Source organism: Pan troglodytes, chromosome 17 (assembly GCF_028858775.2).
Source record: "Pan troglodytes isolate AG18354 chromosome 17, NHGRI_mPanTro3-v2.0_pri, whole genome shotgun sequence".
In the NCBI taxonomy this organism is placed as follows: domain Eukaryota; kingdom Metazoa; phylum Chordata; class Mammalia; order Primates; family Hominidae; genus Pan; species Pan troglodytes.
The window spans coordinates 51963662-51991565 of record NC_072415.2 but is presented as its reverse complement, the minus strand read 5'-3'; the positions used below and the strand labels follow the sequence as shown (position 1 = coordinate 51991565).

At 38.8% G+C, this 27904-nt stretch overlaps 1 long non-coding RNA gene across 1 annotated transcript; it reads right to left on the bottom strand.

Annotated features, from left to right (window-relative positions):
* LOC129137829 (uncharacterized) lies at positions 1-27376 on the bottom strand. The gene is made up of 3 exons (XR_008540628.2): positions 27293-27376; positions 26966-27020; positions 1-195 (listed from the first exon to the last, which is right to left on the bottom strand). It is a non-coding gene; the product is annotated as an uncharacterized LOC129137829 (long non-coding RNA).
* Between the last annotated feature and the right edge of the window lie 528 nt (positions 27377-27904).

The following is a 27904-nucleotide window of genomic DNA, read 5'->3' as shown; positions in this document are numbered from 1 at the left end:
TCTTCCTTGTTCGCTCGGATTGGTACTCGTATCTTTCCTCCACGTCCAATTTTCTCCTTTCTTATCTCTGGTATAGAAACCACACCCTCTCTTTTTCTTTATGGCCCAGAACAAGACTTAGGTTCTCAGTGAAGCATTCCTGAAATGTCTTCAGCTGCCACTGTCTTTTCTTCCTTTTCTGGTGTCCTAATGCACCTGTAATTCACACCACACAGGTTAGCACTTCATTGTTTGCAAATTGTTTCACATGTGTGTTTTTTTTTTGTACTTTGAGACTTACCCTGTATCACGCTAATACCTGCAGAGTGCTAGGCACCTGTGGGAGACTTCCCAGTTGATTTCTGGGCTGAATCAATTTGCGAACAATTGTAAAATTCAGTAATCGCCATGTGAAATATTCCCATTTCCCATGTGATTTGACATTTTTACCCAGGAGAACATCTCTCATCTTTTATGCTGCTACTCCACGGCTTTGATAAATAGAGTTCACCTCAAATCTCCCTTCAAACCATATTTAAACCTCCCCCCCCTTCCAGCAAAGACTCCAGGCTAGATTTCATTGAGCCAGTCAGCTTTGCTAATTTGTAACCAATTTTTGATTTACTAAATGGCAGCATTCAGCTGGAGGACAGATGGAAAAGCCGCAGGTAACTGCTGACCTTCTGATTAGAGGGATTAGATAACCATACCTGATTTCACATTCAGATTATCCACAGAGATTGGATATGAAAGATCTTTCCAAGGGTTAGAGGGAGGAAAGAAAGCATATGGCCCCAAAATGGCATGTGGCTGAAGGATTTATGAATTAATAGAAGAAGGGATTTATTATAACCTTCAAGGCAGATAAGAAATATGCTGGTGCTGTGCTTTTCTGAAAAGCTGAATGCCATTGTGAGAAGGCTGGTTCTAACAGGGAACTTTTATTCTCTAAATAAGTAGAATATACTATTACCAATCAGGGCTTTTGCTCCTAATGAGAGGTACTGATGGCTGCTATCACTAAAGCATCCTGAAAACCTGTGACTGCTCTGTGGCGAGCAGGCCAACTCCAGGCTCAATTGTGCAATACAGGGTGTTTGGTTTGGTTCCCGTCTCACTTCCTCTTTTCTTTCCTCCTTCCTTTGTGTCCATATCTCTTCCAAATCCCCTTCCCAGACCCTTCATGAATATCTCCCATATTAGCCATCTGTGATGGTTACTACTGGATGTCAACTTGATTGGATTGAAGGGTGCAATGTATTGATCCTGGGTGTGTCTGTGAAGGTGTTGCCAAAGGAGATTAACATTTGAGTCAGTGGACTGGGAAAGGCAGATCTACCTTCAATCTGGGAGGGCACCATCTAACCAGCTGACAGTGTAACTAGAATAAAAGCAAGCAGAAGAACATGGAAAGATTAGGCTTGGCCAGGCACAGTGGCTCACACCTGTAATCGCAGAACTTTCGGAGGCTGAGGTGGGCAGATCACTTGAGGTCAGGAGTTCGTTCCAGACCAACTGGCCAACGTGGTGAAACCCTGTATCTACTAAAAATACAAGAATTAGCCATGTTGGCATGCACCTGTAATCTCAGGTACTGAGAGGCGGAGGTGGAGGTTGCAGTGAGCCGAGATCACACCACTGCACTCCAGCCTGGGTGACAGAGGGCGACTCCATCTCAAAAAAAAAAAAAAAAGATTAGACTGGCTTAGCCTCCAAGCCTACATCTTTCTCCCATGCTGGATGCTTCCTGCCCTCAAACATTGGACTCAAGGTCCTTCAGCTTTGGGACTTGGAATGGCTTCCTTGCTCCTCAGGTTGCAGATGGCCTATTATGCAACCTTACCTTGTGATCTCGTGAGTTAATACTCCTTAATACATTCCCCTTTGTATATAAATCTATCCTATTAATTCTGTCCCTCTAGAGAACTCTGACTAACACACCGTCTCACCCCTTTGCACCCTTTTTCTCACTTGTATGCCCATCACAAATTCCTCCCAGCCCAAGGTGAGATTCACACTATGAATGATGGAGAGAAAATTCCAGGAGTGACTTCCCCTCCCCAGGAGCTCAGATAGCCATTTGAACATGGAAAAGACTAACATAATCCAGGGAAGTGACATATTTACAGTTAAATTTTGGAAAGATGTTTTGGCCTGAGGATTATCTAAACACATATTACATTATAGACCATCTGGGTGTTATGACAGCTTCAGAAATTGTAGAGTTGGGTAGCCGCAGACAAGGTAGGTACAGGAGACTCCGATGTGACCATGAGGGGCAGCATCAGACAGGCATGGTGGGTGCCTCCAAAGAGGAAGAACAGTGTGCAGGAGTGAGTTGGGTGGCTACCAGTCCCAAGGATTATCTGGATTGGGGAAAAGCAAGCAAAGTGAATTCTGGAGAACCACTTGGTGATGAGTCATGTAGATGCCATGTCTGACTCAGCATAATGGGAGGGGAAGACTTCTGCCTTTTCCACAGTGGCTTCTGGAAAGCCACAAAAATGAGCAGCACTAACCTGTCACAAATGAACTTCAACCTTAAAGGAGAACCAAGGCCTCCTGGAAGGTTAGCAACAGAAAGACAGCTAAATTTTCTTTCTGTAGATTTCTTTTTTTTTTTTTAAGTAAAAAATGACTACTTGCTATTTATGTATATCCCAAGAAAATGCAGAATTACATCTTCAATCACAGTTTTTTTCCCTATGAGCCTATTTTTATATTCACCACAGACTAGTAACATTTCTCCTTCAGAGATTGTCTAGAAAGATTGCACTGTCATTAGAAGTTTCATGTATTCATGTTAGAATAATGTGGACCAAGTACAGACATGAGAGCATGCCAAGGGTATTTGTGGACTGGAAAACATGACAGGCAACAGAGCCTACATGAGATGTGCCAGAGAGTGCAAGAGGTGAGACTAGAAGGGCGAGTCTGGGTCTGGGTGCCCAAGGGGCTCACTGTTGGATAAGAAGATTGAGTTACAACACTGGCCGAGCATTTTCCCATTACCTCATTCAGATAGCAGAGCATCCTCACAAGTCTGGTGTTTCACTTCTCCACATTTACAAGTGCAGAAACTAAGGCTCAGAGAAACTAAGTACCTTGCTCAAGATGAGAAATCAAGCCAATAACAGAGCTAGGATTTGAACTCACTCCTGTACACCTCAAAGTGTGTTGTACTCCTATCTCTACTGTTAAAAGACAAACCTTAGACAAATTAAATTAAACAGAGTTTAATTGAGCAAAGAATGATTCATGAATCAGGCATCCCCCAAGCCAGAATGGGTTCAGAGAAACTCTGGCACTGCCAGGTGGTTGAAGAAGATTTACGGAAAGAAAAAGAAAAGTGACAGAGAGAAAACAGAAATGAGGTACAGAAACAACGGGATTGGTTACAGCTCAGCATTTGCCATATTTGAATGTGGTTTGAGCAGTTGGCCACCTTTGATTGGCCAAAACTCAGTGATTGGTATCAGAGTAGGTTATAGTCCATTTACACTTCCAATGACATGTACACTATGCACGTAGAAACCTTTAGACAGAACTTATAATATGTAAGGAAACAGCTTTAGGCTAAATTTTATTTAATACTACCATGCAACACTCTATCCAGTTCGTGTTTAAACACTGGAGACACTGAAAGAGGTGATTTGGAAATATATAGGGGGATGTGAGTGGAATAATTGGAGACCATAAGCCCTGAAAGGTATGCTAAGAGCCACCTAGTTATCTGTGTTTAGGTAAAGTTTTAGTTTGACATTACCAGCCCAAAAAGAGTATTCAATCCAAAAAGGCTCTCAGAGAAGTGATTTCACACTCTTGAATGGTAATGCTTTATTTTTTGTTGTTGTTCTTGTTGTTAAGTATGTCTGTTCATTAGTTTTACCTAAGTCCCTCTAGGTATGAAAGAATTCCTCCTACTTAACTGAATGATAAAACAAATGCCTCCACTGCCAGTTTTATTTATGGCATAATTTTCTCATCTCTGAAGAATGTGCTATAGACTCACTGTCTTTTAGAAATATGGACCATCTAAGCTTGTATATGCTCAATAACACTCTAAATGTGTTTATTCAAGCACTCTTCTCCTAATTATTAAGTTTGGGTGTATTTCAAGGGACATTTACTCCATCTGAGTCATTTACTTTGAGCTCATTCACATCTAGAAGTAGACTGCAAGAAATATTTGCTTCTTAGGTGGTATCAGAGTGACCACATAACCTTAAAACTTTGTTCACTGGGCCAGGAGAAAATGAAAATGTCAGTTTTCAAGCAAATTTTTGATCTTTGAGAATTAAAGAATGGGTTGTTGGCAAATAGCAGTTGCTTTCTAACTTTACTTTCTGTGCTAAAATTTGAGTCACTCCACACACTTAGGAACACACAAAAGGCAAAGAAATGAGTTAATTTTGTTGCCTGTGCCACTCTCTTCTGCCCTGTATTCATGTCCCTGGGTCAGTATTCATGTTTTTGCCCTGAGGCCAAACTGTGCTCCTTTTTTTTTTTTCATGTAGCACATTTCCACATGAACCTCTTAGAAAAAGTCAGCATTCAATAAAGAAAAGCCAAGTCAGAAATAAATCATAATATTAAGTTACAGAGGAGCAAGGCTGAATACTGAACAACCGGTACACCATGATAACACAATTTAGGGCAGCCATAAGTAAAATCCAGGTCAGTGTCAGGAAGTCATGCAGGGTGTTCCTTGCTGAACAAAGAGATGCTATGTAAATTACAAATCAAATGGAGAGTACATGCAGGATATTTTATCCTATCTGCAGATCAGCCAACCTTCCGAGAGGCTCACAAATGATATTTTTCCCTGCAATCTTGGCACTAAAAGGTAAAATTCAAATAAGTGATCTTTCAACTGGAATGTATCCTCCACATTTTTTATTGAAATAGTTGAGAAGAATATACAACATTAGCCCTTATTGGAATAATGCAATGCCCAGGGCTGGATAGCAGGCTATTTTACATGTGAGGCATAACATGGCCTGAATTTTTGCTTTTTCCTTTGGATTTATGAATGACTACAAACTTCCTAAAGAACAAAGGTGATCTTGTACCCCACATTAAATGTTCCTGCTGGCTATACAGGTAGTCATTCAATCTCTCCTAGTTGGTTAACCAGGTATTGGGTGACGTGGTCCCTCCTAACTTCTCAAGGTTTTCTCCAGCCACCCACCCTCAGGCAGACTGAATTTTTCAAAACAGACTATGTTTTTGTAGGATGCTGTGCCTTGACACATCCAACTAGTTGTGGAACACCTACCCCATGACTGCCTGTGGTGAATAAAATCTTCCGTCTTCTAGGAATTTTTTTATACCACTGTGCCCTGTAACATTTAGCTAATCTAATCAGTTGCATCAACTGGATAGAGGCCATTGTATAATCATCTTCATTACTCTAACCCCAAGAAAAGTCCTGGCACCCTCTAGAAATTGCTAGATACATGTTTTTAGTATGCTGAATAAAAAGCTCCCCAATATGACGAAGTCATCAAGACTCCCAGTACATTCACAGCCAAGAGAAATCCAATATTTCCAACGCTTTGAAAAGAAACTGTTTTGATAGTCATTTTATTCACATACCTGTTTTTACTTGGCTAGAGGTGGGACCAACATGTCTCATATCTTCTAAGAAAGACAACTGCAAGTCTAAGTGGAAAGCAAAAAACCCTGACATAACCCAAGGCCTAGAGGCTATATGATGCCTGCATTTGATGTGAGGTGAAGCTTGGAAATCCTCCTGGGCTTAGATTCCATGATTACACAGTTACATTTATTTAATAAATATATTATGTTGAAGACAAAGCTCTAATTGCTTTTTGTAAATGGGAACTGTATTGAAATGAACTCATGGGAAATTGGACCTTTTTATCTTGTCATTGTATCCACAATTCAGCAAATATTCACAGGTGACTTACTATATGTTTGGTGCAATACAAGGCCAAACACGATTTTATTTTCTTATGCTGGCTGCCCCCAAAATTCCAGAACTACAATTTTTCACTGGAAAGAAAAAATAAACACTTTTGCAGAAAGCACAAATTAAGCCAAATAGGTCAAGCTGGGAGACTTTACATTGTGAGGGTATTATGGAGAACATCCCGTGCAATTCTGAAGTAATTTACAGATTGTGTGATACACGACACACTGATGTCCCCATCATTGCCTTCTACTGAAAGAGGGAAAATCAGTTCTCTTCCCCTGCATCTTGTCTTCCTAAATCCTGCTAAATGTACACAATAGCAATTCTCTTTGGGGAGATTTTATCATGGCAAGAGAAGAGGATTGCTGATACAGTGGCATTAATAACTATTAAAGAAATGTAGGCTGAGATCATGGAGGGAAATCTATTCCAACAAGCATCTCCTGAGAGGAATTATCATTCACTTAGACAGTTAAAACCCTCCCTCACCACTCCATACTATATATGCAGCCTGGTCGTGAGGAATCCTCCACAAAGAAGGCCAGATGTACTGATTAGGTCTTTCTCCAAATTAATAGTGGATTCTCTGGGCTTTGCCTTCCTGATAAGCAAGGAAAGTTGCAATCCGGTTTTGTCTTGCAGTAGGGAAAATAAAATTGGCTTTCTCAAAGATGTGCATCCCCAGAGCCTTTGTGATGAATCAGCATTCATAGATTCCTTATTTGACCTTATTAAGGACAGACACAGCAGATAATTTTAATAATGCAGCCTTCAATAAATCAAGAGTATTGCTTCCAAAGACTGCATAGCTGAAAAGACTAATGTTGTTTCTTTGGGGCAGGAATCTGGGAAAGCTGTATGAAGGTGTAACAATTTAACCAGAACTTGGAGACTAAAATGCTGGTCTTAATTTTTCTTTATCTTATCTGAGTGCCTCACACTACAAATTCACAGCAACACACTTAGCCTGGCATTTGGAACCATAACCAGCTCACAATCAATGGAGCCCTAATGAGAACAGCCTGCTGAGCAGCCGCAATAATCACCTTTTGGACAATCAATAGAGAAGGAAATGTGAAAATAGTTTGGTCTCAGGTATTTCTCTAATCACCCCTAATCAGAGGGGTGTGGTATGTATTCTAGAGATCTTTGATAAGTAGACAATATCGGAATCTTTTTAATAATTACATAATTAAGATGAATGGCCTACATGGCCTGTAGTATATTAAATACCAGGGCTGGGAACCACATCTAGGTTTGAAGGGAGAAGTTACTAATCCTTCCCTGGTGCTGAATACTACAAATCAAGTGCTGAATTTAACTTTACCAGAAATAGAGATTTGAAAAAAAAAAAAAGGCGTCTTTGTTCAAAATATCACCCTGTAATAGCAACTAAAGCAATACCCCAAAAATCCACTACCTCCTTCTCAATAGCCAGAGACACAGCCAGTGATTGACTAGAGTCAGTTTCAGCCAGACACTCAAATTTCATATGACTGGCCACAAATTCCTCCCAGAGCCTGCTGTGATGTTCCTCAATTATTCTGCTTCTGAACACTTGTTGTGAAGCAAGAACTCTGGCATCCCCCCAGCGCTGAGAGCAATAGAAATTAAAGTTTGGTACATGTTTTGTCTGCAGTCTATCCAAGAAGCAGCATGAAATAGAGGTGACACTGTCCTGCCACCAGCTGTGTGACCTTCAGCAAGTTACCTAGCCTTTATGAGCTTCAATTTCCTCAAGGCCAAAATGAGGATGTGATAAGCATCCAAGTTCCTCACAGATCTGAAATTCAGGATCTACAATGATCTGAGCAGCTTGCTTGTGGGTCCATTTTTACTGGAGTGTTAATTCTTTTTACAATGAGCTGCAATTAAACATTTGGCAGGTCTGGCCCTGCTGTCCTCCTCAAGGAAGTATGAAGCCAGATGACTACTAGCTATATATGGTGAGAAAATAATCAGATAAACAATGAAACATCAGAACATTTGGGCTATTTCCAAATCCCATCTCTCTCTCTCTCTCCCCACACTCTGCCTCTCTCTCTCTCTCATTTCTATCTCATCTTCCTTCCTTCCTTTCTTCCTTCCTTCCTTTGTTCTTTCCTTCCTCCCTCCCTTCCTTCCTTTGTTCCTTCCTTCCTCCCTTCCTTCCTTCTTTCCTTCCTTCCTTCTCCCTCCCTCATTCCTTCCTTCCTTCTACAAACATGGATTTAGCATTACTATTTGCCAGTCCTTGTACAGAGACAGGGTATAAATCAGAAGTACTCTCTGCATTCATGAAGCATTCATGGTAGCCTGAGGGAATATAGACATTAATAAAATAATCACTCTAACATAAAGTGCAAATATTAAAGGACTATAAGGGAAGATGCAGGTGCAGAGTGTTCAGGACATGTATATGCATCACACAATACCCAATCAATAACCAATAAGTATTCTTGGACACTGCTGCAAAGAATGAGTCATGAGGATCATCTCAATGAAGGCACTGCTTCTCTGCTGTTTAATACCATATGGATGACCAAATGCTCCCTAATAAAACATCAAGTTTCCAAATTTGTTTCCAGTAATACCAAAAGTTGTATTAAGGCTGTGTCAGTTTATCTGTTGTTCAAAACAATGCCATAATTTCAGTCACTTTTATCTTCAGTATAGTTTGGTAGCTTGGAGACAACTGAGGCTTTCCACCCCAGAGGTAAGGAAATCAATTGTCTTGTTTACAATGTGGTTGGGGAAATGAAAATATTTGACTTAATCTTAATGTATTTCCTCCTTGGAAAGGAGGCACTCTATAAATATATGTATGTGCATGTTATTATGTTAATATTGCAAATGGGAAATCACACAGAGAGAGCTAAGTAGGACCATAAAGAGAGAACAGAGCACCTGCCAACACTCTCCATCAGAGGCTATCTCTTGCCCACAGAAGGGTCTCACCACCAAACATGACTTCCTCTTGGTTTAACTTAACCTTAAACCAGTCTTAAAGTGAACTGAGGCATCAGTAATTTGGACTGTACCATTTGAAACCTGAATAATTCTGACTCAGGCTGAGGTCTTTTTCTAAGTTGTCTGTGAGGGGAGTTTTGCTAAGTATACTGATATTGCAAAGTAAAATGCTGAGAACTAGAGTGAGATATTTTTAAAATATTTGTAAATGAATTGCAAGCATCTTCTAAAATGAGTTTCCTGTGGAACACTTGAAAAATATTTCATTTAAATTTTCCTTTGAACTTAGGGTAGTAAGCCTGAAGGTAAAATAGTTTACATGTCACATTCAGCACTGATACTATTATCTTATTGTTGCCTACAAAATATTGAACATGTGTGATGAATGTAGTGTCGTAATTCACTATTCCCATGGAGATGTTTAATAATTTCTACAGGACCCTGATAATAAATATGTACATCTATTATGTATCAATTTTAAAATTAAATGTAAAAAATAATGAATTTTTTAAATGTTTGCAGGGAATGTCACGTTGCTTATGTTTTGCACAATGAGGGAACTCATTTTCAACCAGGACTTCAAAAGGGAAGTAAGTCTTTCTACAAAATGGAGTTGATCACACCACCTGAACCCTCAACCACCACAATTCATACAGAAATGACTTCACCAAGAAGACCCAGGTCACAGAGTGTTGCAATTTCACATAGCTAGAGGCAGCTAAGCTCAGAGACCACTGGAGTGGCAGAAACTCTTACACAAATAACAGCTAATAGAAGTTAAATATATAACGCCTTTGTTTTGGGTAAATGTTTAAGCATAGACTATACCTTAGTAATAGTGCCATTACCCAAGAGTAAGATATGTTAGCATCCAATTTTAGAGAAAAGAACCCTGTGGAGCAACCAGAAGAAAATGAAGCCTGGATCCAAAGTGGCCCCTTAGCCACATCACTTCAGTCAGCCCCAGTTCTTTATGGTGAATGAACTGGGGTCCAGTTTCAGGACTTTTTTCCTTTAACTAGGTGGTATACGTTGCATATTATCACTCCTTTCTCTCCCAAAGAATATTTTATTGCCCTCATAAGTCTTATTTTTAAAAAGAAAAGGTCCCCTTTGGTTTGGTTGAGCTAGACAACCCCATGGTGACATTGGAAGCATGATTTTCTGGTGCCTAGGTAGGGTAAAACAAGTAACGAGACCCTTGACAAATTCTGTTTTAACTGGCCTAATTTATGCTTGGATGTGCAACAGGTTTTAATAGTCCATATTGTATTTGTGTTGTCTTTAGTAATTTTCACAAAACCATTCTAAGAGAGAAAGATATTAAAACTTCAATTTGTATTTTTATAACCCCTTTGTAATGTTTGCTTTTGTGTAAGTTTTATAACATTTATATTAGGATAGTAAAATATGTTGTTGTAAATAACTAAGAAGAGCAGGGTGCAGTGGCATGTGCTTGTAATATCAGCTACTTGAAAGCGTGAGGTGGAAGGATTGCATGGACCTGGGAGTTCAAGATCAGCCTGGAAAACAGCAAGAACTTGTCACATAAAAAGACAAACTGAGAATAATTAGGATATGCATTGGAAAGTGTTTAGTGCTCATGCGTGAGATTTAAAAAAAAATAGCAACTGGTGGACCATTGCTCTATATAAAAAGATCCTTGAAAAAAGATTATGTCTTCTTTTGCTTTACATATTCAGAGACTAAGTTGCTAGAAAGTAGTAGACAGTCCATAACTGTATATTGAATAAATGAATGAATGAAGTTATAAATAAAAACAGCTATGAACTTTGTATTCTTCTACCATGTAAGAATAAATTTTCACCAATTAAGAACAAAACTCTTCAGGACCCAATCATAAGCAACAACTTCAGTGATAGCAATCATCAGCCTCCTTCTATACAGGATACAAAGCCTGAACTCATCATCCCCTCCTGGGTCATCAGACCCCTTTGGAGAAGTCCCTGAAATTGTCTAAGGAAGGCTGGTCTTTCTCATTTGCAGGCTCACTACAGCACAGACAGGTCTGCACCTTGTCATGCTGAGTAAGGAAGAGTCAGTTGTTGAAGAAAATTGTAGCCCCTAAGAAGGAAGGCAGCTATCTAGTTTAAGCTGAGCAAACATTATCCAGCCCCAAACATGCCCTTCTTACCACCTGGCATAAATCTGGCCTTTTCCCCTTTGCCTTGTCTCTGGCTCTGTTGTGATTTCTCCCAAGCAATAGGGTGGGTTTTTGCTTTCCCAACTCCCCTTCTGCTTTTATTCTCTCTCCACCTGTGATAGACCCAAGTCTACCAACCACAGCCAATAAACAGCTGACTGCTTCCCTGCTTGGGTTGCTGTCCGAGGTACGAGACAGTCATGGGCTCTAAATAGAGTAAAAATGAATACCTTTGTATGGAGTCATTTTTTTGAGGAAGTACATTCTGGAGTTGCCCAATCAGCAGAAAATCTGGTCTGGCCTTGTGTTTTTCTGTCTCAGAGGACAGATCTTGGTCCCATGGTTTGTCCAGCAGCAATGGCCTTCGTGGGGAAATCAGAACTACTGGTTGTGATTTTTCACGCATTATGTTTATATCCTTTTCTGTTCACAATAATAAATGGCATCAAACATTTATTTAATAAAATTTTCCTCTACACAAAGTAGGAGTGACAGTTAACCTCTCAGCCAACTAGAAAGGCCTGAGAGAGAATGTTTTTGCTTTTTTGGAATGAGATGCTTCAAATGGCCAGAGGTCTTGGATAGGACACAGAGGCAGGTGGCTTTTCAGGAGGTGAAGGGGGTGCATAGAAAAATAAACTGTGATTCCTGATTTCAAGTGGCTTACCATTTAATTGTTAGGTATCTCATATAGGCATCAACTAAAAATACAAAGCAGTAAATCTTCCATCATGCCACGGATGCCAGTGGGTAAATGTTATAGAAACTTCAGAGGATACAGAGGCAAACGTTGGCTATAGCAGTCAATGACATCATCAATGAAGACATGACTTGCTTAGAGCCAAGAAAAAGTAGGATTTTGAAAGGCACAGAGAAAAGGGGTGTACTAGAGGAGAAGAACTATGTAAGCAGAGGTATAGAGGAACTAAAGTAGAAAAGAGTGAGCCATAACTTAGGGTACCATAAAAATCAGTGAAAAATATCACTGTGAGAGGAAAGTGTCAAGGGCTTTGAAAACAGATGGAAAATAACAAGCTAAATGAATCAAATATCTAAATGCAAATGAAATGAAATTATGTAAATACCAGGAAAAAACAGAAAATGCCTGTAAAACTTTAGAGCAGAGAAGGTTTCTCTAACTATAACTGAAAACCCAGATGCCACAAGAGAAAAGAATGACAAATGTGAACACATAAAAATAAAAACTTTTGTTTGGTAAAAAGCATCACTGACAGCCAAGAGAAATGACAGACAGAAAAAAAGTGCAGCCTACATTGTAGACAAAGAGCTAAGATAATTATACAAAGTTCCTAGAAATCTAGAGGAGAGAAACCAACCATCCAATAGAGAAGAGGCAACAGATAACAACAGCAAATTACAAGTTTCCCTTAAAAATAGGAGAAGACTTTCAATATCACACATACACTAAAAGAAATGCAAATGAAAGCTCTAACAAGATACTATTTTTTTACCTAAAATTTCACAATACATTCTGTAGTTGAAGTACTAGATTATAGATACTGCAGTGCATGGTTTTATATCGCTGGTGAGGTTGGACAATGATACCACTTCTGAGGAAGAGAATTTAGCAATACCTAACAAAATGACAAGTGGATTTTTTTTCACCCTGCAATTCCACTTCTAGGACGCTATACCACATATACACCTGCAAAAAACGTGAAATGGCATTTATACATGATTGTTCACTGTAATAAGGGAATACTGGGAAGAATCTAATTATCCAGCAAGACAAGACAGGTTAAATAGTTATGGTGCACCCTCAAGAAAGAGTGTTTGCAAAGATTTTTAAAGTGAGAATAATATTTATGTACTGATATAGCAAAATCACAATAGCTATCTTAAAATAACGAACAGCAAGACACAGAATAGTATACATAGGATATGAAAAACTATATTTATGTAAACAAAAGACTAGAATGATAAACAAGAAAGTAATTATTAAATTGTTCCACGAAGTCGCAAGGGGGAAATAATGAAAGCAAAATATTTATGTGCATGCATTTTGTATTGTTTTGACCTTTTGATTATGTAAATATATTAACTTTTTCAAGAAAATTATATTAGGAAAATAACTTCTCAAGTTGAAAACAAATTGAACTAAAAGAACCTAACTGTATATCAAATTGGTAACAGCAAAATTATTTCATTCAAAGAACTCAAAAATGCAGTAATTTGATTGTCAGTATGTGGTATGAGATATTCTAAGGCAAAAATAACCACACACAGAAACAATTAAACTGCCTCAGTAATTGTATTGCTTGTTGTAAAATTAATATTAACATTTTCAAAATATTTTTAATAATAAATACGAAAACAAATAATTATTTTAATGATATTAGGTATCAAAACTTTCAGTGCAAAAAATGGGATAGAAACATAAAATTTTAAAAAGTAAAAACACTCAAATGTTAATATTTTAGTTAAATTATAAATATGATGTCATGATTTTTCAAATATATATTTAAAGAGCCTGGAATGTCCTTGAAGCAATGTAACCTCAATAGCAATTAATATTCTTCATATCCAGGTATGGCCCTATTACCATTCCCATGGGGGAAAAGAAAAACACACACACACAAGGCTCCTCAGAGAAATGGTTAATTTCAAGTCTGGGGCAGAATAAGAGCAATGTAAGCTTAGGACTTCTCACACTGGAAAGCAAGGAAGCCTGCAAAGACAAATGGCACTGTGACAAACAGACCAGGAGCCAGTGTGGAGCCGTCCATAGGTCAAAGTTGTGACAATCTGAACCTCAAAAAGAATAATGAGTTTAGTGGATTGAAACAGATTGAATCAATGAAAAGTCAATGAGTCCATAATGATATTTTTAAAAGAAAGTCATAGAAACCTCATTCGTCACCATTTGAGGTGGGTATTAAAACAACTCTTTGAAAACTGGGAAATAAAGTGAAAGAACTGATCTTTTATTTTCTGCCTTTCTGCTAGTAACTGGGTTTCAGGGTAACAAATTTGCCCACCTGGTGAAGAAACCTTTTTTACATAGAAATCCTGGCTGATAAATGAAGAAAGAGTGGTGGGATTTTAAAACATTTTAGAAACTCTAATTAAATTAACTGCTTCAGGCAAGGATTATCAATTGGTGTCACAACAACTAGGTGAGTGGTTTGCACAGTAATACTTTGATATAGTGCAAATTAATACTACACAGATTACTTTCTGGTCCCAAAAGAAAAGTGTTATTCTTCAATGGAGGAGTGAATTGTCATTACAGTAATCCAAGGTCAATGTTAGTATCATTAATGATGGGTCAATGAAATATTATGTGTCTTCCAGTGTACTACAATCCCATATATCTAAAATCAATTAAAATCAGCCAGAAATGTTTAATTTGAATGCATTAAGCCTTTCGACATAATTTCTAGAATATGGGACACATGTAAAATATAAGAAATTTATGAGCTAAATGACACCACAAGCCAGATACAGAAGATAGTACATTCATAGGACAACTGATCTATTCTCATTAACAAGTCAGTGCCATAAAAGAAAAAAATGAGGCTGGGCACTGTGGCTCACACCTATAATCCTAGCAGTTTGGGAGGCCAAGGTAGGCAGATCACTTATGGCCAGGAATTTGAGACCAGCCTGGCCAACATGGCAAAACCCTCTCTCTACTAAAAATACAAAAAATTAGCTGGGCATGGTGTCGCGTGCTAGTAGTCCCAGCTACTCTGGAGGCTAAGGCACAAGAATCGCTTGAACCTGGGCGGCAGAGGTTGCAGTGAGCTGAGATTGCACCACTGCACTCCAGTCTGGGCAACAGAGCGAGACTCCATCTCAAAAAAAAAAAAAAAAGGAACAAAGAAGCAAGGGGGTGCTCTTCTGCTCTTCTGGATTAAAAGAGACTAGTGGCAAATATGGGCAAAGATGTGTTAGTAATGTTTCACAACCAATCTGGAGTGATGAGGAGGCTTTGATTTGCAATATTTGCTGATTTCCATATTGTAAATACTTCCACCGTGGCACTTTCAAGCTGCCAATGTGACCTCGACCCACTCCTAAAATTCCTGAAAGCTTAACAACTGAGTCTTGTACAAGGTATAAGCCAGCTGCAACATGTCACTGCTTAAGTGACATTACAACCTGGCTCAATGTGGTCCTAGATTGATACAGGAGAAACCAACTGCACAAGTCATGTGAATGTCATCTGGGAGAATATTTGATGAGTTTACAATATAATTAAATGGAAAGGTAGCCATCATTACTGGAAAAAGGAGCAGGTTATGAAACAGTGTGCATAGTATGCTCCATTTTGATGTAAAATGTTGTAAATATGCTAAGGTGGATATTCAACAAGGTGCTAATGGTGGCAGCTTCTGGATGTTGAGAATATGAGAATATGCTTTTTTTTCATTTATCTAAAATTTTCTAAGGCACCTCCACCAATGCTATAACATTTGGTTGTAATATTATGGTGATATTTTTTAAAGAGAGATGATAATGAGGCAAAACATATATTTTGGAGCAGGGAGGTACGCTAATAGATAGTGTCTGGGGTTCAATGCATCTGTTGTATCCTTGGAGGGGCCTTTTTTGGCCAGAGGACCTATTTGGGACCCCTGAAAGAGAAACTGGCTGCACTTAAAGAAGTTTGCAAATAAAGTAGGAACTCACAGCTTGTATGGTTTTCTTCTTTCTTTTCATTCCTCTGCGACCACTACAGCCCAATCCATTGTGAGTTCTCCTTCAGCTTGAAGTCTGCCAGAGCACTTTTTCGTTGTTTTTTTTTCACTCAGTCCCTTATTCCTTTACTCCACCAATTGTTCTCCATCCCTTCGCTAAGTATCCCACGCTACTTGGTGAAGCTCGACACATCTCAACTTGGCATGAAAATACGGATGCATGATCCCAGCCCACATCAACTAACTTGGAATTCAACAGTCTTCTTATTCTTCCCCATTATGGGAGTGCCTTGAAGAATGATGGCACTTGAAGGGCCATCATTTACACTTCTTTGTTTCTATTGCAAAGTTTAGCACAGAACTATTTACATATTAAAAATTCATAAAATAATTACTGACTATAAGGTGGACTCACTGTTTTTGTAACTTCCTAAGGGACTAATTAAACATACTAACCAGTAAAAACCATGGACTGGTTATCTCCAGACATTTTTAATCATGTACTCTCCTAAGTAAAAAAAGAAAATAAATACAAATTGAGCATTGCTTCTAAACATATGTACGTTTCATTCTCTATGAATTATATACATATACCATTATGCTAACATAATATAATTTTTTCTTATTTTTAGATGATATTTATTTGCACACTCTCTGGAAAATACTGGGCTAAACTAGCCTTCCTTTTGCATGTTTTTCTCCTCCCTGTCCTCCTTCCTACATCCTCATGGACAAGTATAAAATTCTCATGAAAAGGAAAGAGATGGAAATTGCAGCAACCTGAGTTAAAGGCAGTTTTCCAAGCCCCCAGCCCCACCCAATACATCTGAAGGGTATGTCACTTGATGAGTATTGTGCCTACGTATCTTCCACCCACACACAAGCTTCCCATACCTCTTCAATCTGGAACATAAGCCAAGTAAACATAACTTTGTTACCCACTGCATAAATAAGACCAGCCACCATTCAACTTCCAAATGACTCCTGATACACTCTTTTCACATTGCACAGGGATGTGAAGAGAAAATAACTTTGAGCTAGTATCATTTCGGCAGGGAGCTAACTCAGTGATTTTCATCTGGATGAAATAAGGAAGAAGTATCAGGATTTGTCTATTACCCATGCAGGTGAGATAGGAATAGAAACATCCGCTCTGTCAAATTGAATGGACTCCTGCTTTAGAACTCTTAGACTCTGGTTTAACATCAAGATGTCTCAGGCTTTAAATGAAATGTCAAATATAATTTGGCTCTGGATTCCCAAGATATATGATTGCCCTTGGAGAAAACTTGATAACTCAGCGTTCTTGTGTCAAATGTGTATCTACCTGATAGGGCACTCTATAAAGCTGGTCTCCCGCTCTCCCTCCACCACATAAAAAACCTCAGCCAGCCTGATGAGCCAGGTTCCATTCCTTGCTCTAATGGACGTGAGACTCAAAAAAAAAAAAAAAAAAAACCTTTTATGTCCATGAGGCAAAAGCCACCGTTCAGATTCTCTTTGGCAATCTAATCTGCACGGAATATGATAACTCAGTATTGGAATGCAAAGACTTTTAAGGTCTTTTCATGCAGTTAGCCATGCCCATGACAGCACATCACACACATCCCCTTCCCTTCAAAGTCCTCTTTCTGAGATGTTCCTCTTTATCACTGCCTCTAGCTTGGCATTAATTTTCTTCATTGTGGGAGAGTCAGGCTCAGCCCCAAAATTCAACTGAAAAAAAAGTAAAGAGAAAGAAAAAATACATAGCAGCCTGCTTCTTTCAAACAAAAGAAACTCAGCCTAAACTTGGAAGGACTGAGGGGCTGAGTATGCACTAAGCAGCTGTTAAACAAAGAAGATAAAGCAGTAAATGTGATCAAAAGACTCAGAGTCTGGTCCAAAGTGATTTTTGAAAATTAACACAGTAAACAAAGAAATCTGACAGTCTTAGCCTTGAGCGTACGTAAACATTTTAGTGGAATTTGGTCTACAGCAAAGGGCTTTTCTCTCATTGACACATTGCAATGCCAGAAATTCTGAACTACAGTTGGAATGCTAAATGTAAATATGACCATGACATATGTATCTGAAAGGGGCAATGAACCATCCTGTTATGAACATACTGATGACTCCTTACCGAGCATTTAAAATGAGCCTGGCAATTTTGATCCATTATCTCTATTGCTCAGAACACCAAAGAAAGGTGTTATGGATTGAATTTTGCCTCCTCCCAACAAAGATATTTTGAAGTCCTAACCCCTAGTATCCCAGAATCTGGCCTTATTAGGAAATAAGAGTCTTTATAAAGGTAATCAAGTTAAAATGAAGTCATTAGTGTGGGCTCTAATCCAATATAACTGGTGTCCTTATTAAAAGGGGAAATTTGATACAGAGACAGACACACATAGAGAAAAGATGATATGAAGGCACAGGAAGACCACCAGGTGAAGACAGAGGATCAGAGTGATGCATCTGCAAGCCAAGGAATGCCTGAGGCTACCAGAAGCTAGGAGACGCCTGAGCAGATCCTTTCCCAGTGACTTCAGAGAGAGCATGGCCCTACCACCTCCTAATTTTTAGACTTTTAGCCTCTGGAAGTGTGAAGTAATAATTGTTTCTTGTTCTAAGCCACCCAGTTTGTAGCAATTTCTTATAGAAGCACTAGGAAACTAATACTGAAGGTAATATTACCATATTTATGCTACAAATGTGGAAACTGAGGTGGAGTTCAAATTTAGCTCCATCTGACTCCAGAGCTCATACTTAAGCAACTGCAGCAGTGTTTCCAAACTGGCTTCCATGGGCCCTGGAGTTCCAAAAATACATGCGCAAGGTTCCAAACATTCAATCCCAAAAATTCTTACTTTTCCATTTGCATTTCAACGGTATTATAGAAAAGATGAGTGTATATGGACTTATCTTAATTCAAACAATAGCCCACAATTTCCATGTCCAAGCCTATGTTTGTATTGGTGATGGATCCTATACCAATTAGTACTACCTTAATTGTCCCAGAATAATTCAAATAGAATTTAAATATTTTAATTTAAATTATTAAATAATTTAATTTAAATTAAATAGACTACCTTAATTGTCCCAGAATAATTTAAAAATAAACAGTATGTTTATTGTGAAAATAATGACTTTGGCACAATGTAAAATCTAAACCGCATCACAGGTGATGGTACATATAAAAAAAGGTCAAAGTAGCTGAAGCAGAAAAACTGTGGGAAAATCAAGTCATCATCACACAATTCATAATAGTACACCCATGCTTACCTCAAAAGGGCCATGCAATAATAATCAGAGCTATATTGATGCAAGGAACAATGATTTTCCTTCACAAATATCATCATCACATGTGAGTAATATTGTTAATATAAATTTTATTGGGTTGTATATTTTTATTTAATGAATAATGATTGTGTTTATTGTTCTGTGAAGATTTAGAGTCATTTGAAAAGTTATATCCAATTTTATGTCTATATATGGGTAGGAGAATTGATTGAGATGTTAGGTTGCATTTGGGGTCTGCATCACTCCCCTCTTTCATTCCAGTAGGTAGTCAGTTACCTATGTTCTCTAATATCAGGAGAATTTGTACGGTCACAACCAAAACTACTGGAGGAACATATCACACAGGGCTTTTTGTGAATGCTTCGCTGATGGAGGATATATGCTAAGTACACCAAAAAGAGAGAAAAAAAGGCAATGATTGTTGCTAGTAAGAGAAGAAGTAGAGAAAGGGATGGCAGATTTACCCAGGTCTCAAAGGAGAAGAATATCTGAGGGTGCCTCCACATCCTACTCCCTCTCAGGACAAGTTTAGGAGATGGATAAAGTGCTGCTTACTTCACCTTAGGAAACTGGATCCTAGAGATTTTAGAATTCAATTCCTGGGCCTCAAGCATGTCCTAAAGGGATCAGAATAGCAGACTTTAAGTTGCCCTGAAGTGTGGATAAGGCTGTGTCACTGATAATTAACGCGCCAATGGCCTACATGCTTTGGCACTGCCCCAGACCCCCCTCCCAAGACCTTTGGACAACCTTTAGTGGATGCGTCAGCTGAGATTCAGGGAACCCTCAAATAACTAGATTAATATTCCTGCGAGCCTGATGAGAGGATGAAGTCTCAATCTTATTCAATCTGAATGAAAGTATACAAAGTAATGGTACATATCTGACACACCCAAATGGTCTACATACCTATATAATTAATATTATAATTAATAATTATCTAGGTCAATACTTTGGATCTGAAATAATTTTTTTATTTAAAAAGAAATCTGAACATCACTAGGCTTAAAATGCATGCCATCACTCAGCATTGCCTCCTTTGGTAGCAACTAACAGATTAGCATGGGTTAATCCACCTGCTAGCTAGCTGTCACCTTGGAAACAGAGAAGCAGAGCCCTGAGGGATGAGGCAAGTGGATTTATAGACTTAAATAACAATTCCAGAAAACTAGAGAAGAAATATCACAGGTAATTCATAATTAATTGCCAAATGACTTGCACAAACATTAACTGCTTAACAATAAGTGTTCCCTGTGTTTTCTAAGGTTAGAATGTTATAGAACATTTTCATACATCTTACTTCATTCAGTCTTACTGAGGTGGCTAAAAATAGACTGTGACCATGTGACCCTGTTCCACAACTATCAAATAAATCCTTTGCCATCCATTTACCAGTGGCTGTTAACCTTCTAGAAGGCAAAGAGATTTGGGAACACAAGACAACTGAGTAACCTAAGGAATATGTAAGAGGGTAACATTTTGAAGGTAAATGAGATTACCTGGGGGACCCCGTGCCTCTTAGTTGTTGTTCCTGATTCTGTCCCTTGGCCCCTTCTGACTAGAAAACGACTTCACCCCATTCCCCTCCAAGAAGCTCTTCAGCAGCCCCACTTCCCTGTTCTGCCTCCAAGCTGCCTCTGCAGTCTTGACTCTCTTCTCCCTGCAGATGACCGGCCACTGTGCTGTGCTTTGAGTTCACCAAGCCCTTTTTTGTCATCAAGCATGTTCTCATGTCTCTGCCCAGTGTTCTCCCTCACTCTCCTTCCTGATGAACCTCCATTTGTTCTCCTAGAGCCCAGTCTCTGCCATGCCTGGCTGCCTGAGGTATTCCTGCTCTTTCTCCAGCTGAATCTGTTCAGTGGCATGGCTCCATTTCAACAATTACCAACATGGTTCAAAATCATTTGTATTTAATGAAATTGTCCTAGAATCTGGGCAAAAACTGAGGGCAGTAGAGTCCTCACTCATTCTAAACAAAGAGAAGCTGAAGACCACTACATCCTCCAGGCTGTGTGAAAGACACTAGAAATGTGAGAGGAGGCTCAGGGAGGAATTGAAAGTTCTTGGCTTTTCTCAACCAAAAAGCTGGGGAAGAAGCTTGAAGAGCATCCTTTGTAGATCCTGGGGGTGTCTGCAAGAAAGGGAGGCTGGAGGCCCAGCCCCCAGAGGAATGTTTATTATGCCATGAACCACAGGCCCCATGGCAGCTCGGCATTCCAGTGAAGCATACAGTAAGTGATTGTGGGAGAGCTTGAATTTGGGGGTACATGTGACAGAAAGAATGGAGCCTGCTTCCCACTGGCAAGACTCTGGCAGCATAGGGTTGCCAGAGCACTCCAGGATGGCAGGGAGGAGCAGCAGGTAGCAGGAGAGCAGTGTTGGGCTTGAAGAATATATGTGAATTTCCTCTGGACCCAGTGCATGGCTCAATGGGTAGAGAATGGCTAAGCTTAAGACAACTAAATGAGATCCTACCCAAGAGTGCTCCATGTCTCGGATTGATCTCAGAGGGGCAGGGGCTAGAAGGAGGTTCAAAAGGATCAGCAAGAAAATGTGCCACCTGTGTCAGGAAACTGCACTTCAGAAATCCACATGTTGAGGGTAGGGTGTTGTGCAGGAAAACCCTATGAACAGCTTACCATAGTATCTGAACACTTGCTAGAGCCAGGAGCACAGATGCCTGTATTACAAGCCATTAGCCATGTGAGTCATTGTTTCCTTTATTCTTCTAATGTCTGTTTCCTCACACCCCTTCCCACCTCCCACAGGGCAGAACTTAAAGGAATATGAAGCAGAAGTGGGAGAAAGTGAAGGAAGATTGAGGACAGACCATATTGGACCCCACTCTGGTCTCCGAGGTGCAATCTGAAGGAAGGAAAAAAGCTTTAAATTAAACATGAGCTTGAGGGTTTTAAAAAAGTCAGAATTTGGCTTTTTAAACCTGGAATGGACTCTATATTGTCAAAAAGTGGTTAAAAGGATTGAACACTTATGGAATCTGCCCAAGATGTCATCAAACTGCAAGGAAAGAAAATGAAAAGAGATAAAGCACATTGAAGGAAATAATCAGAGAAAAATAAAGCCATTTCCTGTTTATACTCTGTAAAGCTCAGCCCAAGTAATAAATTAATTTTATACATTTGTATTTATAAAAGTATATAGTCTGTAGCTTTTTGAGGAATAGAGCGTATTTGTTCATTTTAATATCCTCAGCCTCTGGCACCCACTTGCAATGAGATGAAGATGAAAAGCCGTCTCTAAGGCCAGAAATGTCACTACCTGGAGCATACACAAGTCTCAGCCATCAGACACAGCAACCCAGGGCCCACACTTTGCTCTCTTTTTCCACAAGCATCACTTCTAATCAACACCGTGAACCCAGGTGGAATCCTAAGAGGGCCCAGAGTCATTACAGAGACTCCTTTCATCCTTCCAACTCTACTTGTCTTCCAAAGGTCCACAGAGAGGGAGTGATAAATCCTATGGGCAAGGACATACACTCATATGTCACTCACCTCCTTTGTCTGAAGGTTTCTACCTGCTAGCTGTGTCCAATTGACAAATGCATTCAATATGAAAATGGAACCTCCCAAGTCATCTTTTATAAAAATGACTTCTCTGCACACCCACGCTTATGTGAGGTCCCAGCAGTAAATGAAATTCCTCTGGAAGAACTCGAAGGTAAAGGGGATGGCTTTGGAGCATTTTCCTGGGTAAATTGCTTAAAGGAATTGGTCTAGTTATCTATTACTGTATAACAAACTACCCCAAACTGTATTTGTTTAAAATTTAATTTTGATTTGACTCATACTTGTGTGGGTCAGGAATTTAGAAAAGGTTCAACTGGGTGGTTGAAGGGGCTGGGACAGCTGAGGCAGGAGGATGCACATTTAATATGGTATCTTCAATTACTTCCCTGAAGCCTGGGCTAGGATGCCTGACTGTTGAGTCTTTCTGATGGCTGGGATCTCAGCTGTGGCTGTCAGGAGGAGAGCTAACACTGTCAGGCAAGATGCCACAAGACTTCATACGACTAATCTCAGAAATGCAAGAATTTTATTCTGCCACATTCTGTTGGTCAAGCAAATCACCAAGAAAGCAGAATTAGACTCCCTCTCTCAATGACAAGAACAAAAAAGAATCTGTTACCAGTTTAATGTACCACAGGTTTGTTGAGATGCATTCTATGTGAAGGGCTGGCAACTCCCTCATTAGCTGCTGCTTTTTTCACCTGGTCTTTACATAAACACTGTATAGAATAGATATGGTAGTGAGATCAAAAGCTATGCCCTTCTTATGCCCAGAGTTAACCAATTGTTATCACCTTGAACAAGTCATCTAATCTGTGTGTGTGTGTGTGTGTGTGTGTGTGTGTGTATGTGTGTGTTAGAAAATGTAGATTGTTATTTGGTTTCAGTAAAGTTAGAATTCACAAATGCAGAGTAGGTAAACCAAACATAGCTTACATGTTTGTTCGGTGTGAACTTTGCTTTAATATACATATACATGTATATTTGTGTGCATGCACATATACATACATGTGTTAAAGAACATATCTACTTAATTGACATATTTAAAACCGAGTGATGCTATATAAAATTCAGAAGATCTGGCAACACTAGACATATATTCCAACATGGCAAGAAGTGCCTGGAATTGAGGGTCTGTTGCCTTCTTTGGATGGCGCACACACTCTCTGGTTTGCTCACAACAGTCACGTATGTCTCAGAAAAGGGATAGATAAGCATGAGAGTTTGCTTCTCTACCACATAGTGTAATGGTTAAGAGTACACAGATGCTGGCTTTCATGGCATATCTTCAAATCCTGGTTCTGCCACTTACAAGCTGTGCTGAAGACAATGTTGAAGATGAAGCCTGCAGCAGCAGACCACCCACATCAATTTTCAAGGAAAAAATTAATCTTGTCCCTGCCCCATCTGACTGACATTTGACAGCAGAAACAATAGCCAACACCATAGACACCTCAATTGATTCTGCTTATACCACTGTAACTGAAAAATTAAAGGTGAGAAACTTTCCAGTCAATGAGTGCCAAAATCATTGCACTCAGATCAGCTGCAAACAAGAGCAGAACTTTCAATGGAAATTTTAAATAAGTGGGATCAAGATCCTAAAGCATTTCTTTGAGGAGTTATAACAGAAGATGAAACATGTCATTACCAATACAATCCTGAAGACAAAGGACAATCAAAGCAATGGCTACCAAAAGATGGAATTGGTCTAGTCAAAATAAAAGTAGATTGGTCAAGGGCAAAGATCATAGCAACAATTTTTTTTTTGAATACTCAAGGAATTTTGCTTGTTGACTTTCTGGAGAGCCAAACAATGATAACATCCACTTATGAGAGTGTTTTGAAAAAGTTAGCCAAAACTTTAATAGAAAAAAACCCAGGAAAGATTTCCCAGAGAGTCCTTCTCCATCAGGACAATGCTCCTGCTCATTCTTCTCATCAAACAAGGGCAATTTGAGGAGAGTTTTGATGGGAAATTTTTAGGTATCCACCTTACCGTCCTGATTTGATTCCTTCTGACTTCTGTTTGTTTCCTAATCTTAAAAAAATAGGCACCCATTTTTCTTCAGTTAACAATGTGAAAAAGACTGCATTGGCCTGGTTAAATTCCCAGGACTCTCAGCTCTTTAGGGATGAACTAAATGACTAGTATTATTGCTTACAAAAGTGTCTTGACCTTGATGGAATTTATTTTGAGAAATAAGTTTATCTTTTAATTTCATTTTTCCACAAACTTTTTCAAGTACCCACATGTTTAGTTTTATTTTTCTGAGATCTGGTAGGACATACATAGGTTTATTATATGTAGTAGAAAACATTTCTGATAGGTAGATTCACCAGTTCTCTTTTGAATACCTTCGAGTAGAAAACTTACTTCTATTTGTGACAATCTTGTAGTAATTCATTCCATGGTTATTAGTTCTAGTTTCAGAAAGTTCTTTCTTAAATTAATACTACACAAAAGTAATTGCATCTCTCTCCATGGAACTGAATTTCCCCATTTCTGTGCAGTTTCATAAAACGTATATTCTGTACTTTTCCTTTAAAATCTATACACTTCCTGGTTTTATCACTTCACTAAATTTTTTTCTCAAATTTCATGTGTCAGATCCTGTTCAAGAGGCCAAGAATACAACAATGAATAACACCCAGCTCCTGCACAACAGAAGCTTAGAGATCAGTGTGCATGTATTATAGGATGCTACATGCACTGTCTTTTATATTATCCTGTAATATACCCATAATTACCCATAATGCTGCCTTTGATTTATCTCATGTGTTATCATTTATTAGGGTGCATCTGCTAGCCTTATATTGATTGATCCACAGAAGAACTCTGTGAAATAAACTTTATTATTTGGAAATGAGGTTTTAGAATTTTAGAGAAAAGAAAACTGAGGTTTGTGCACTGCTTTCTCACACCAGCCCTCTGACCCATCTCCAGGGCCTAGCATGGGGCTGGGCCCCAGGGTACACTCAAATAAAAGAGTCAATCAATAAACTACGTCTGAGCTAAGGAGGGTCTGGAATAGCTCTGGTCAACATTGTTCCCAAAGCTGAGCAGCCAGTTCAGGAAAAAGACAAAATAGCCTGAAATATGATGTTCAAATACTTAGCATGGACACAAGTGCTTAAAAAGTGAAAAAAATCAGCAATTATCCACATGCTTACTCCATAATATTCAAATCCAAGTTGGTCCTTTTGCATCTATTTGACCGTTTTATGCTATGAGTAAGTAGTACAAATCTGGATGAATGAAGCCTATAGCAGAAGTTAGAAGACCTGGCACATGATAGATCAGACAGATCATTGAATCTGTGAGTTCAAGCTTTTGTTCATCCCTATTTAGCTAAGTAGCCCTCACTGGATCTATAAAATCCTTACCAACAATGTCAGGGACATAATGGGAACTCAAGTATATCTTTCATATAAATTAATAAAACAAAGGATGCTTAAAAGAGATTACAAATATAAAATCATATTGTCATTTATATTATACTCCATAAACATGGAATTACAGTAAAATTACACTTTTCCATGACTAAGGAAAAGTATCTGATTATGACTTGGAATCTTCTTTTGGACCCTAAATTTACCCCATTTCCAAAGCAACCACTTATTCTGTCTGAAGATTCTTCTTGGTGCAATTTATGTACTGCAATGAGCTAGGAATTATGTTGCAAAAGAAGAAATCAAAGTTATCTAATAAGTAATAGAAAATCTTGACTAAGTCACCCTGAACACAAGAGAAAAGGACTGCCCTTGACCTCTTGACCATACCTGGCCACTTCTGAATGAATGTCTGCTTGGCACCTGTACTTTTAGAAACATTTTGCAAGTACAATTGCTATTAGAGGTCCAAGCTCCCCAAAAAACAATTTAAGATGTTCCCTGGGATAACTTGCACACTCAAAAACTCAAATTCTTAGAAACCAGAAATATGACCACTGAGCTTTCTCCCAGCCTGCCCCATGTTGATCAAACCTAAAGAAACCCTCATTGTTTCCACATCACTCAACATAGTTGGGACCAACAGTCTAGGATTTTCCTCAATAAGCTTGCTAGGTAAGTCATCAATGGAATTCACCTTTTAATGAAATTGCACATAAAAAGTGTATGAACAACAAAAAGGTGAGCACTAAATGCTGAATCCCCTAAAGTTTAAATCAGAAAAATAATAAGGCCTGGAATAGTTAACTTCAATGGGATATAGCACTAGAGGGCACTGCTAAGATGAGGAAGTTTTCAAAGGCATATCTTCATAACTGGGAAGGCAGGATACCAGAGACAGACCTTTTGAAATTCACTCTCCCATCTATGGAAAGCCACAAGTACAGACAATCCCGGGGGCTCCTTCAGCTTTCTTTCCCCACAGCTTTCTCTCAGAATTATCAACTGGAAAGACCACTGCCCTGGTAAATCCAGCACCTTAGATTTTAGCAATTCTTTTACTTACTAGCTGTGTGAACCCAATTCACACCTTTCATCCCCGTGATCCTCAGCAGCTGTATCTGTAAAATAAAGAGGGTGGTTATGATGGTCTCTCAGGACCTTTTGAGCTCTAAGGTCCTTTGAATCAATAATTCTCCTCCCCTGTCATGTCCAAGAGTTTAATTATTCACCAAACTTGGTAACAACTTGTTAGCAACTGGTAGGTAGGGGGAAGAATGAAGGCAGCAGGGGACTTGGTTCAGAAATACTCTCTCAATGTTTTAGTGGTTGGTAGGGGGTTGTGATTGTTAATATTAGAGTCTATGAATAGGGTTTGGCGACATACACATACCTCTAGGGTGAAGATTGTGCCTGTCCATCTGGCATTCAGTTGAAGATAAAGAAGATAATCTACCATCAAACAGTGAGAAACTGGAAAGAAGAAAGGATTGGAGGGGGTAAAAGATTGTAAGAAGTCATGAAAATGTAGAGTATTCAAAAAGCCAAATCATTCATCTTTTATCATATATTTGTTTAGCCCCTTTATGTGCAAATAATTTAAAATGCTGAAACACCTTTCTATTTGAATTATGCTTTATCATTTTAAAGGCAGTTTTATTTTATAGTTTCATTTAATTGTTTTAAACAATTTTAAACAATTGTTAAAACTTGATGGGGCACACGTGGCAGAGTAGCATTTTTCCTGCTTAAAGGAAGAAGAGAACAAAGCTCAAAGAGGTTAAGTGAGGTTAATAAATATTGAAGAGCTAATTAACAAGTCAGGATTAACCTTCAGGTTTTCTTATTCCTATTTCTTATGTTCCTCCTGTTAAATCACAGTCATGATTTACTACTACAAGTTCATATATTTGTCCTAACAAGTTGGGGGTCTTGGGCCCCACCTTATTAAGGCACCGTTTCCTTCATTTGGCTACTTGAGAATGAAGATTGAAGATAAAAGTCA